The sequence below is a fragment of the Dipodomys merriami genome, unplaced genomic scaffold (assembly GCF_024711535.1).
Source record: "Dipodomys merriami isolate MVZ:Mamm:240054 unplaced genomic scaffold, mDipMer1.0.p SCAF_93, whole genome shotgun sequence".
Classification (NCBI taxonomy): Eukaryota; Metazoa; Chordata; class Mammalia; order Rodentia; family Heteromyidae; genus Dipodomys; species Dipodomys merriami.
In genome coordinates, this window is record NW_027206546.1 from 1,273,572 (window position 1) to 1,286,326 (window position 12,755).

A 12,755-nucleotide genomic window follows, 5' to 3' on the forward strand; every position below is an offset into this window, starting at 1 on the left:
CACCTTACCATACCTTCTTTGCTTATCCCAGATATGCATTATTTATTGCAAATAAGGGATACCACAGGACCTATGTTTCTTTTTTTTTTATTGTGAAAATGCCATACAGAGGGGTTACAATTACATGCGTGAGTTATTGAGTACACTTTTTTTATTGTGAGAATACTGACAGAGGAGTTACAATTACATGGGCAAGATAACGAGTACATGTCTTATCAAGCATTGTTGCCTCCCCTTTGTTTCCCCTTCCCATCCCTTCCCACACTCCCCCACTTTCCCCACCCTGTCCTCCTCCCCCCAAAGTTGTAAAGTTCATTTTTTGACATAATAACTTGTACATCTCATTGTTGCAATGGGTCCACTTGCTCCTCCTTTGTTTCCTCTTCCCATCCCTGCCCATCTCCCACCCCCCACACCCAGCAACCCCTCCCCCATCCCAACCCCCCCCCCACTGTCCACATCCCTCAGCACCCGGCCAAAATCATTTTTTGAAATAACGACTTGTTCATCTCATTGTTGCAATGGGTCCACCTGCATCCCTTTTTAAACGACTTGTGTTTCCCTTCCACTGCACAAAGTATACCAACATCAAATACAGTGAAAACAGGGGCTTTAGCTTGCAGGAGGAACATACAAAGCAACAAAGAATTCATCTTATAAATATCTTAGAAACAATTGCAAGAAATGAAAACCATTTGTATCCTTATCTTGGGGTTCATTTTGCCTAACATCAATTTATATGATGTTTTCAGCTTGTAGCAGACACATACTAGTTATTGCAATTAAGGCAACCATGGGACCTATCTTTGTTTGGGTCTGGCTTACTTCACTTCTTTGGGCCTGGCTTAATTCACTTAATAAAATTTTTTCCATGTCTTTCCATTTCCTAACAAACTGGGTGATGTCATTTTTTCTGATGGAGGCATAGAATTCCAGTACACACATACACACACACACACACACACACACACACACATTTTCTTGATCCATTCGTTTACTGTGGGGCCTTGGGTTTGGTTCAGTATCTTAGCTTTGGTAAATAATGCTGCAATGAACATAGTTTTGCTGGTAGTTTTAGTATGGTCTTGTTTGTGATCATTTGGGTGAATGCCCAAAATGGGATTGCTGGGACTTAGGGGCGCTCTATTGTAGTCTTTTGAGGAACCGCCATACTACTTTCCAAAGTCTTCGAACAAGTTTAAACTCCCAACAACAATGCATTAAGGTTCCCTTGTGTCCACATCCCCTCCAGCATCTGTTCTTTTAAAAATCTAGAATGCTTCACGAAATTGAGTGTCATCCTCAGTCAGGGGCTATTCTTCTCTTTATTGCTCCAATGTTAGTGTATGTGCTACTGAATTGAGCACAGAACATTTTTTATACATAAAGTGTAATTGATTTTCTTAACCTAGACAATTCCACAAAAATTAAATTCAAAAGAATTGTTGTGAAATTTTAGAACCATGTATTTCTTACATAAGAACACATTTAAGAATAAAGTCAAGTTTGACATGTCAAAAACAAAATAATACCAAATATTTGTTGTTCAACAGATGTGTAGGAGGAGGAATTCAATTATTCTGTACAAGGAACCTGCCATAATGAACACTATAGAAAGTGTTAAGGTTTGTTAAAAGTTTTAATGTTTTAAATATGTTTAATTTTGGGAATTTGCTCATATATACAAAAATTAAGACTATTTAGCAGGTTGTAAAACTTTTTCATAAAGCATTTAATATTCATGGTACATACTACTAAATATGTACATTTCAGAGTTTATAGAAGCTTTACTAATGAGAAGTTGCAAAGTGTTTGTGTAAAGAAGCAGATTTAAGACATTAACTGCACAGTTTCTGTTAAAATTTAAAGGCTTCTTTACTTTATATGTTAGTGAGGAACAAATGATGGTATAAACCATATACAAATGATGAGATGAACCATAAATAATAATCTTAATAATAATAATAATAATAATAATATTTAAAGGCTACTCATAGCCTACAAAATTCTTGTTGAACATCATAGACTTAGGCAGTTTTAAATGTACAGAATTATGAGAAAATAATAAATCAAATATGTAGTACATTACAAATACTGGAAACAGTGGTAATTGTTTTTTTTATTTTATTAATCATTAATATTTATGTATTGGTTTTCCTTATTTGTAGCATTGTTTTCCTTGTTGTAATATAAAACAACTTTTTGTAAGTCATCATTAGGAAGTACTTTGAGAATGTTATTGGGATGGCCACACTTTTTATAGGTATATGTGAATTTACAAAGAGCAAAATTAATAAGAACAAATTTTATCAATTAGAATCTGAATCAGGAGTGTTGATAAATGTCCACACCTAAAATCTTAGCCCTAGACTGAAGCACTAGTGTTACAATGTTAAGCACACAAAAGTGAGAGACTGTGTTTTGTTTTGTTTTTATTTTGTTTTTGTTGGTTTTGGGGCTTGAACTCTGGGTCCTGGGTGCTGTCTCTCAGCTCTTCAGCTCAAGGCTAGTGGTACTACTCGAGTCACAGAACCTCTTCCATCTTTTTCTGCTTATGTGGTGCTGAGGAATCAAACCCAGGACCTCATGCATGCAAGGCAAGCACTGTACACTGAACCACCTTCCCAGCACCTGAGAGACAACATTTACTTTCTGTTTTGTGTTATATAATGAAATAAAGAATATCTTTTTATATTTTTGAATGGTCATACTTCTAAATTTATATTAAATTCAGCCACTTTATACTTTTCAAAGTCATGTAATATCTCTGAGAGTTTGCTTCTGTAAAGATTGTTTTTGCATTGATAATTTATTCTGAGTCATTTTTATTTTTTATAAAAATCACTTTATATTTTATGTTTTTTTGTGTTTTTTTAAGTGTGAAAATACCAGACAGAGGGGTTACAATTAAATGGGCAAGGTAATGAGTACTTTTCTTATCAAGCATTGTTGCATACTCCTTTGTTTCTACTAACTATCCCTTCCCATCTCACCCATTTCCCCCTCCCCTTTCCCCCAACCAAAGTTGTAAAATTTGTTTTTCGACATAATATCTTGTATATCTCATTGTTGCAATGGGTCCACCTGTATCCCTATTTAAAAAAAATTTCCCCTTTCCCTCCACAAATTATACCAACATCAAATACAGTGAAAACAGGGGTTATACCATGTGGGAGGGACATAAAAAGTAACAAAGAAGTCATCTTATAAATATGTTAGAAATAATTACAGCAAAGAAAAAAATTTGAATTCTTATCTTGGGGTTCACTTCACCTAACATCAACTTATCTAACAATTTCTGCATGTCTCAGACATACACTAGTAATTGCTAATAAGGGAAACCATGGGACCTATGTTTCTTTGGGCCTGGCTTACTTCACTTAATATAATTTTTTCCAAGTTTTCCATTTCCTAACAAATGGGGCAATATCATTCTTTCAGATAGAGACATAGAATTCCATTTTGTATATATACAACATTTTCTTGATCCATTCATCTACTGAGGGACATCTGCGTTGGTTCCATATCTTAGCTATGGTAATGCTGCAATAAATATATCTGTGTGGTAGCTTTAGTATGGTCTTGTTTATGTTCATTTGGGTAAATGCCCAAAAGTGGGATTGGTGGGTCATAGGGGAGCCCTATGTGGAGTCTTTGGAGGAACATATACTATTTTCCAAAGTGGTTGAAAAAGATTACACTCTCACTAACAATGAAGTAAGGTTCCCTTCTGTCCACATTCCCTCCAGCATCTGTTGTTATTAGAGTTCTTGATTAAAGCCATTGTAACTTGGGTGAGGTGATATCTCAGTGTTGATTGATTTGCATTTCTTTTATGGCTAGGGAGGTTGAGCATTTCTGCATATCTTTATTGGTCACCCTCCTTTCCTCTTCAGAGAAGTTTCTATTTATGGCTTTAGCCCACTTATTTATTGGGCAGTATTTTCTTTGAGTATTTGTTGTTGGGGGATTTAATTTTTTGATTTCCAGGTCTGTTTTAGATATGAAACCCTTGTCAGTTGTATGGCTAGTGAAGATCTTCTCCGATTCCGTGGGCTTTCTATTGATCCTGCTAGCTATGTCCTTTGCCATGCAGAAGCTCTGCAATTACATACAATCCCATTCGTCCAACCTTTCTTTCAATTGTTGTGCTTTTGCATTTCTTTTCAGAAAATTTCAGCCTTTGTCAAGGAGACCTAGGGTTTCTCCTATTCCATCCTGTAATGTTTTCAAAATATCTGCTTTGACCCCGAGGTCTTTGATCCATTTGGACTTGATTCTGGTACAGGGTGATATATAAGGATCTGGCCTTAATTTTCTACAAGTGATTAACCAATTTTGCCAGTACCATTTACTGAACAGCCTTTCTTTGATTTTATCTTTTTAGATGCTTTATCGAATATTAGATGATTATGGTTCATTTCTGGGTTTTCAATTCTATTCCATTGTTCCTGAGATCTTTTCTTATGCCAGTACAAAACTGTTTTAATTACTATGGCTTTGTAGTAGAGTTTGAAATTTGCTATTGATATTGCTCCAACACTGTTCTTTCTGTTAAGGATCGCTTTTTTCAATTGGGGGTCTTTTGTTGTCCCATATGAATTTTTGGATTGCCTCTTCTATTTCCTTGAAGAATGCGGTTGGAATATTGATAGGTATGACATTGAACTTGTAGATAGCCTTGGAAAATATTGCCATTTTCACAAGGTTCATCCTTCCTATCGAGGAACATGGGAGGTTTTTGCCACTTTCTAAGTTCTGTTTTGATTTCCTTTATCAGATTTTTAAAGTTTTCATCATATAAGTCCTTCACTTCTTTGGTTAAGTTAAATCTTAGGAATTTTATTTTTTGTGGGGCTATTACAAATGGAAAAGCTTTCCTGATTTGAGCCACACTTTTCTCATTGTTGGCGTACAGAAAAGACATTAATTTTTCAGGGTTAATTTTATACCCTGCTATTTTTCCAGGTTTGAATCAGCTTGAGTAATTTGGGAGTAGTGTCCGTGGGATTCTTTAAGTACAAGATCATGTCATCTGCAAAGAGAGAGAATTTTACTTCTTCTTTCTCTATTTGGATCCCTTTTATGTTGGCATATTGTCTTATTTCTGTAGCTAGGCATTCTAATACTATATTGAAGAGAAGTTGAGAGAGTGGACATCCTTGTCTCATTCCCGAGTTAAGAGGAAATGGCTTTAGTTTTACACCATTAATTATAATGCTGGTTGTAGGTTTTCCATATACAGTTTTTATTGTATTGAGGAAAGTTCCATGGATTCCTAATTTTTCCAGAACCTTCATCATAAAGGGGTGTTGGATCTGGTCCAATGCTTTTTCTGCATCTGTTGAGATAACCATGTGGTTTTAATCCTTGCTCTTGTTGATGTGATAAATTATATTAATTGATTTGTGTATATTGAAACAGGTTTGCATCCCTGAAATAAATCCTGTATATTGGTGTATGATTTTTTGGGTGAATTGTTGAAGTCGATTGGCCAAAATTTTGTTGAGAAGTTTTGCATCAATGTTCATCAAAGAAATGGGTCTATACTTCTCTTTCTTTGATGAGTCCGTGCCTGGTTTCGGGATGATGGTTATGATGGCTTCATAGAATGTGTTCGGTAGTGAACTTTCTCTTTCAATTTCATTGAAGAGTTGGAGTAGTATTGGTGTGAGCTCTATTTTGAAGCTCTTGTACAATTCCACTGTAAATCCATCAGATTCTGGGATTTTCTTACATGGGAGGTCTCTTTTTGCTGTGTCTATTTCAATGCTTGATGTGGGCCCCTTAATATGCTTTAACTCATCTTGGTTTAGTATTTTCATGTTGATAATTGCTAGCAAAAGGTCCATTTCTGCCAAGTTTTCAAACTTATTAGCATAAAGATTTGAAAATATTCCCTTATAATGTTCAGAATCTTGGTTGTTTCTGTGGTGATGTTTCCATTCTCACATCTGAGTTTATTTATTTGGGTGTGTTCCTTCTTTTTATGATAAGATTTGCTAAGGGTTTGTCAATTTTTTTAATTTTTTCGAAGAACCAACTCTTTTTTTGTTGATTCATTCTGTTTTTTTTTTTTTTTTATTTCTTATTCGTTTAACTCGGATTTAATGTTAATTATTTCTTTCCATCTATTGAATTGGGGTTTATCTTGGTGCTCTTTGTCAAGGTGGTTCAGATGTCTCATTAAGTGGTTGGTTTCAGATCTCTCTAATTTCTTGGTGTAGGAACTCAGAGCTATAAACTTGCCACTGAGTCCTGCCTTTGCAGTGTCCCCAAGGAGCTGGTAATTTGTGTGTTCATTTTTGTGGAATATCATGGACATTTGAATTTCTTTTCTAATCTCTTCTATGACCCCCTGGTTATTAAACAGTGTGTCGTCCAGCCTCCATGTGTTAGAAGACTTTTTTGGTGTTGAGTTCTAATTTTATTCCCTTGTGTTCTGAGAGGATGCAAGGTGTAACTTCAATGTTTCTGAATTTGGACATGTTTGTTTTGTGACCTAAAATGTGATCTCTTTTGGAAAATGATCCATGAACTGCAGAGTAAAACGAGTTTTCGGTTGCTACTGGGTGAAATATTCAGTAGATGTCTGTTAAATCTCTTTGCTCTATGCAGTTGTTTAAATCTGTGGTTGCCCTGTTGATTTTTTTTTGCTGATTTGATCTATATAGTGGGGATAGTGGTGTGTTAAGATCCTCAACAATTAATGTTGTTGGATCTATGTGAGATCTAAGGGAAAATAGTGTCTCTTGGATAAATTTTGGTGCTCTATTGTTTGGCAATTCCATATTTAGAATTGTAATATCCTCCTGAAGTAGAGAACCCATAAGTCATATGTAGCGACCTTCTTTATCTCTTTAATTTTAATTCGAGGCATATTTTATCTGATATTATTATTGCAACTCCTTCCTGTTTATGGCAGCCGTTTGCTTCGTAGATTTTATTCCATCCTTTCATTAACAAAATGTGTTTGCTTTTATAGGTAAAGTGTGCCTCCTGAAAGCAGGAGATAGAATTATCTTGCTTTTTAATCCAACTAGACAGTCTATTTCTCTAAATTGGAGCTTTAAGTCTGTTAATGTTGAGAGGTAGGACTGAGAGGTGTTTGGTAGCTCCTGCCATGCTATCCACCTCCTTGGGGGCTGTGGAAACTTGGTTTTTCATATGGTTCTTGGATTCTCATTTTGGGTGTGGTTTCTTAGCCATTATTGTGGTGTTGTTGGTTTTCTGTGTGTAGGTCATCTTTAAGTATTTTTTATAGGGCTGGTTTGGTGGAGCTATATTTTTCAGTTTTTCTTTGCTATGGAAGGTTTTTATTTTACCTTCAGTTATGAAGGAGAGTTTAGTTGGGTACATTATTCTTGGTTGAAAATTGTTTGTCTTCAGGGCATGGCATACAGCCTACCAGGCTCTTCTTGCTTTACTTATCTATGCTGAAAAATATGAGGTGATTCTAATTGGTTTTCCTTTATAGATGATTGATCTTTTCTCCTTGACATTTTTAAGAACTTATTCTTGATCTAAATTGGTCCTGTGTGGATTATAATGTGACAATGTGAAGTGCTGTTCTGGTCTGGTCTATTTGGGGTTCTACAAGCATCTTGTATCTGAATAGGCCTATCTTTTTGTGTGTTTGGGAAGTTCTCTGCTAGGATCCTGTTAAAAAAATTTACTCGACAATTAACTTCTGTCTCTACGGGCTCCTCTACACCATTTGTCCTCAGAGTAGGCCTTCTCATTGTGTATTCCAAATGTTGAATAGATCTATCATATTTCTTGGATTTGTCTTGGATAGTTGTATGTTCTTTCTTTATAATACCTAGGCTGTCTTCAATCTCCAAGATTCGATCTTCTGCATGCTCTAACCTACTGTTGTCTTTTTACTTGGTTTATTTATTTTCCTTCTAATTGGTCGGCCTTGATGGCTTCAAATTCTTTGTGTAGCCTTGTTTTAGATCTTCTATGAACTTCTTTACTTCCTTAATTTGGTGTTCTCAAATCACTTAGTTGATTGGTTATGGATTACTTGGACTCCCATTCATGCTGTCGGGGCTCCATTCAGCATTCCCTGTGTGGTCGCCCTGAATTCTTTCAGCTGTCTGTTTATGGATTCCATGAATGCCTCTATTGATCTTTGTCTATTCTCATCCCGATGTCACAATTCCTGTGTTATGCTTTGATTATCTTCCTCACGTTCATGCAATTCCTGTAATTCACTTTGACTGTTCTCAGTCTGCTCACGCAATTCCTGTGTCTCTCTTCATCTGTTCTCTGCCTGCTCACACAATTCCTTTCTTTCTCTTTGACTGTTCTCAGCCTGCTCACGCAATTCCTTTATTTCTCTTTGACAGTTCTCAACCTGTTCACACAATTACTGTATCAGTCTTTGAATAGTTTCCTCACAGTCACGAAATTCCTGTACTAATGTTTGGTTTGCCTCTTCTGTCTCTCCCTATCACGTTCAAACTGAGTCCTTTGAAAGCTTTCATTCTTTTCATTCACCACGTTTACCAGTAGTGTTTGTAGTGCTTTGCAGGAACTCTCCTCCGGATTATTCATTAACTGTTCTGTCACTGGATTATCATGAATGGGAGTTGAGATACCCAGACTTGCCATTTTTCTCGTGTTTTCCGGCTTGTTCTGCACACTTGATATGAAAGTGACACCAATTTTTTTGCTAAAACACTATTTTAAGGCAAGCATCAACCAAAGTCCTGTAGTTGCAAAGTCAAAATGGCTGCAGATAGAACCTAGTGTAACAGATACAATCTATTCAACATCAAAAAAACTATGCATTAATGGGCTAAGAAGAGCAAAGATGAATTTTTCAAATCAGAAATTATTATGTTCAGGGAGAAATGTGTGGAAAAATAGGATTAGAAAAATGTGGAGAAGTTAAAGTAAATTTAACCAAGTCCTAATCTCAGAAAGGGAAAGGGATTGGACAGAATGATTGGAGAGAAATTAAAAAGAAGATAATCAAAAATCGAAAAACAAAAATTTAAATTTAAAAAGTGAAACATTTAAAAATTATGTAACTTTAAAGAAGTGATATTGAGAGAAGAAAAGGATAGGATGACAGGAGGGGATGATAGAAAGGAGACATGAAAAACTAAAAAATAAAAATTCTTAAAATATTTACTTGAAAATTATATGGTATAAAGATATAATACTGCTATTAAACAGTTAAGCCTAAAAGTTTGTGAATTAAGTAATACATTTCTGGATTAATTATGTACACAATGGGGGATAAGTTCTAATAAACGATAAAGGGTATTTATCTGGGGATGAGGCAAAACAGCAATTAAGTCACTCAAAAAAAAGAAAGACAAAAAAATGAAAAGAATCAAAAAAAGTTAAAACAATTTAAAAAGGACCAAAATGTCAATAGCAATTTTTTTTAAAAAGCACACACACACACACACACACACACACGCGCGCGCACACACACACACACACACACACACACACACACACACCTAAAATAAAAATTAGGAGAAGAAGAAAAAAACGATTAATAGAAAACAATTTAAAATTTAAAAAAATGGTACCAAAAAGAGTTGTTTAATTTTCGGGGGTGTGTGAGGAATGGGAAGATCCTGTATCTCCCCTGTGTCTGTAACCAGTCTCTTCGTGGAGTCTCTGGTCTGCTTATGGTGTTTGGTTTTCTTGTGGCCTGATTGATTTCTTACATCAGTTTGTTTGAGCAGTCAATAAAATGCTCTGCTTTATCCAGGATTTTGTGATCCTCCTTCAGTCTGGTTCAGTGGGAGGGAGATCTGCTTTGAGTATCACGAAAGAGAAAGATGGCTGTTTCCTCTAGTTTGGAGATGCTGTGATGAGGCTATGTTCGGGGTAGGGTTGAGGTGTTTCAGCAAACAGTAGCTTTTCCCTGAGGGGCTAGCTCCTGAGACACTCCCAGACCCCAGCCTGCAGCCATTCTCAAGGTTTATGTTTATTGAATTTCAATTGATTGTCTAGGCTGCTGTAGGTAGGGGCAGCCTCTGGTTCTGTTAACCCAGTGAAGATAGTCACTCCTCTGGGGGGCAGAACTTTCTCTGCTTGGGCTAGGTGACTTTCTCCTGGGTGGATCTGAGCCTGGAAGGTCAGGTCAGATACCTGTGACCTGCTAAATGACTCTTTTGTTTTCTTCCAAGGCCTGACTTGGAGCTAGTTGCTCAGCCTGGCCTTTCTCAGTATCAAAGATGATGTCTGGTGGGAGGGGGAGGGGCAGCCTTCCCTCCTCTGCTCCATGAGGAGTGAGAATGTCAGGATTCTACTCAGGCAGGAGTCTTTGTTCCTGGTTATCTCTGGTCTGTGATCTGCAGGATGAATTTATCTGCTCCTTTTCAGTTCTTGTTGGTGTTGAGTAGAATCCGCTCACCCACTGCATATGGCGCCTTTGTCCTGGACACTCTGTTGTAGATATGGTGGCTATGGGTGCCACAGATGCTGCCACAACCGTGGCTACTGGCAAGTGCTCAGATCTTTCTTCTTGCCTGGATCTTCCCTCTCTAGTCAAACTCTGTGTACAGTGTTGGCACACTTGGTGTGATTGTCTAGGCTAGTACTGTTCACTGGAACACTAAAACTGCTTTGTATGTGAGAGCTTGTTTAGCCTCCAGGTTCTCCTCTACCATCTTCCTCCGACCTCCATGAAACGCTTTATATTTTATGTTGATTGGTTATTATGCAACAAATACCTTCAAATGTACATGTAGTGTCAAAAGATAGGCATATGAATATTCTCATACAGCTCTTATTTATCTGGATAATTGTCAACCTTTCCATTTTTCTTTCTTCCTTTACCCGAACCCCACATATCCCTTCCAGTCTCCTACTTATATTCTCACTTATTTATATTGAGTTATATGACTGTATTAGTCCACCATTTCTATCTCCATTCTTATGCCCTACTTCCTTTATGCGAAAATCTCCCTTTTAAGACTGATTTCAACTTCATGGGACTTTGTTAAGTATCTCTGCCATTGGTATGTGGCTTTGGGCTTGCCCTATCCTCTCTTCCATGTTTGACCAACATAAATGAGGATATTTCTACATTTTTCTAATCTCTGAATGTCTCAGTAAGGTCATTAATCTGGGTATCCTTTTCATTTTTTAAATTTCAAATATAATATAAGCTTTGTTTGAATAGTCATTTTCTAAAAATGAGTGATATTCCTGAACACAAATATTTTGGTACCAAATTGAGACTGTAGTAACCTTGATGATAATAGCAACCAATCTATTTTAAGTAGACTGAGATGAAACTAAAGTATTTTCATTATATTTATTTCTTAGTGATCATTTTTTAATGAATAAATGAGACATTTCCATCCAGTTTAGGTTAAGAGCGTTAAGTAATGGACTAGATGGTAAGTAAATCCGAAAATGTTTTAGGCTACAGGGGTTCAGGAAAATGTAGGATCAATGGATACTACAGTATTTTTCTGATAATAGAATTTGAGGGCAAGTTATTTTATAATGGTTCATGTTAGGGAACAAGATAACTTCAGAGGAAGAGTCAGAAAATTTGTGGGAATCAAGGCAATCTGAAACTCATTTCCAGGGTGCAAACTGATTAAAACTAAACTATTTTTCTTAAACATTAGAATTGGACTATCATTAGGGTGAAAGTTAGGTTTCAGTTGCAGCTGTGGTTAGTGTTAGCATTAGGGCAATGATAAGTTTAGTGTAAAACTGAAACTATCTTTGAATAACAAGTCATGTTAGAATTAGGATGAATGTGAAATATGAACCTGCTAATTATATTAAGATTAGGATATGGTTAGTGTGAGGGTTAGCCTCAATATTCCAGTTAAGGTTAGGGTTACAAAAATGGCAAGATAATGAGTAAAACTACAAACTATTTTTAGAGAGATTAGTTGAATCAAAGTTAGGATGAATAAATCTAATGTATTTGTATGGCTTTTAGAATCCAAAGGCTATTAGTACTATGGTTAGGGTTACTGTTCTAGTTCAGGTTAGACTTAGGGTTAGGGAAGGGTAAGCTTTAAGGTAAAACAGAGTTTTCTGCTAACATTTTCAAGTAAAATAAGTGTGAAATTTAACAAAAACTACAGAGTTTTCCTAATTTTCCTGTTCAGGGTTCAATAGGGTTAAATTTAGAGTTAGGTTTCTAGTAAGGTTTAGATATATAGTTAGGGTTAGGAAGTAGAGTATCATTTAAGTAAACCTGCAACTTCTTTTTAGAGATATAGGAGTTCAGTAAAAGTTAAGATCAGTGGAAACTATGATAGTTTTCATGAGTTGAAGATTTGAGGTTAATATTCATAATAGGGAACGATTTCAGAGTCCAGTTTAGGGAATCTGTAAGATTTGGTGCAAAGTGCAAATAAAGCATTTCAAAGACCATGAATATCTCTTAGGATATATTTTCCATTAATTTTAGGATTGGGTTACTATTATCATCAAGGTTACTCTCGGGGTTCTGACCAGGATTAGAGTTAGGATTATGGAAATGGAAGGTTGAGAACTTGAGTGACTTACTTCCTTTGTGTATGTTTATGCACTTTTCTAAGGCTAGAAGTCAAGGCTTGGGTTCTATCCCTGAGCATTATGCTGTAGGCTAGCATTCTACCACTTGAGCCATGATTCCACTTCCATCTTTCTTTGGAAGTGAATTGGAGATGAGAGTCTCACAGATTTTCCTATCCAAGCTGACATTGAACTGAGATTCCCAAATCTCTGCCTTATTATTAAAGGTAGGATTAAACTAATGAGCTACAAGT

The 12,755-nt window shown here is 36.1% G+C and overlaps 1 long non-coding RNA gene and 1 other non-coding gene across 2 annotated transcripts in view; one reads left to right on the forward strand and one right to left on the reverse strand.

Annotated features, from left to right (window-relative positions):
- Positions 1-12,755, forward strand: part of LOC138821684 (uncharacterized) — a 38,242-nt gene that overhangs the window by 16,241 nt on the left and 9,246 nt on the right. The window lies entirely within an intron of this gene.
- LOC138821706 (U6 spliceosomal RNA) lies at positions 1,266-1,367 on the reverse strand. The gene has a single exon (XR_011370193.1). It is a non-coding gene; the product is annotated as a U6 spliceosomal RNA (small nuclear RNA).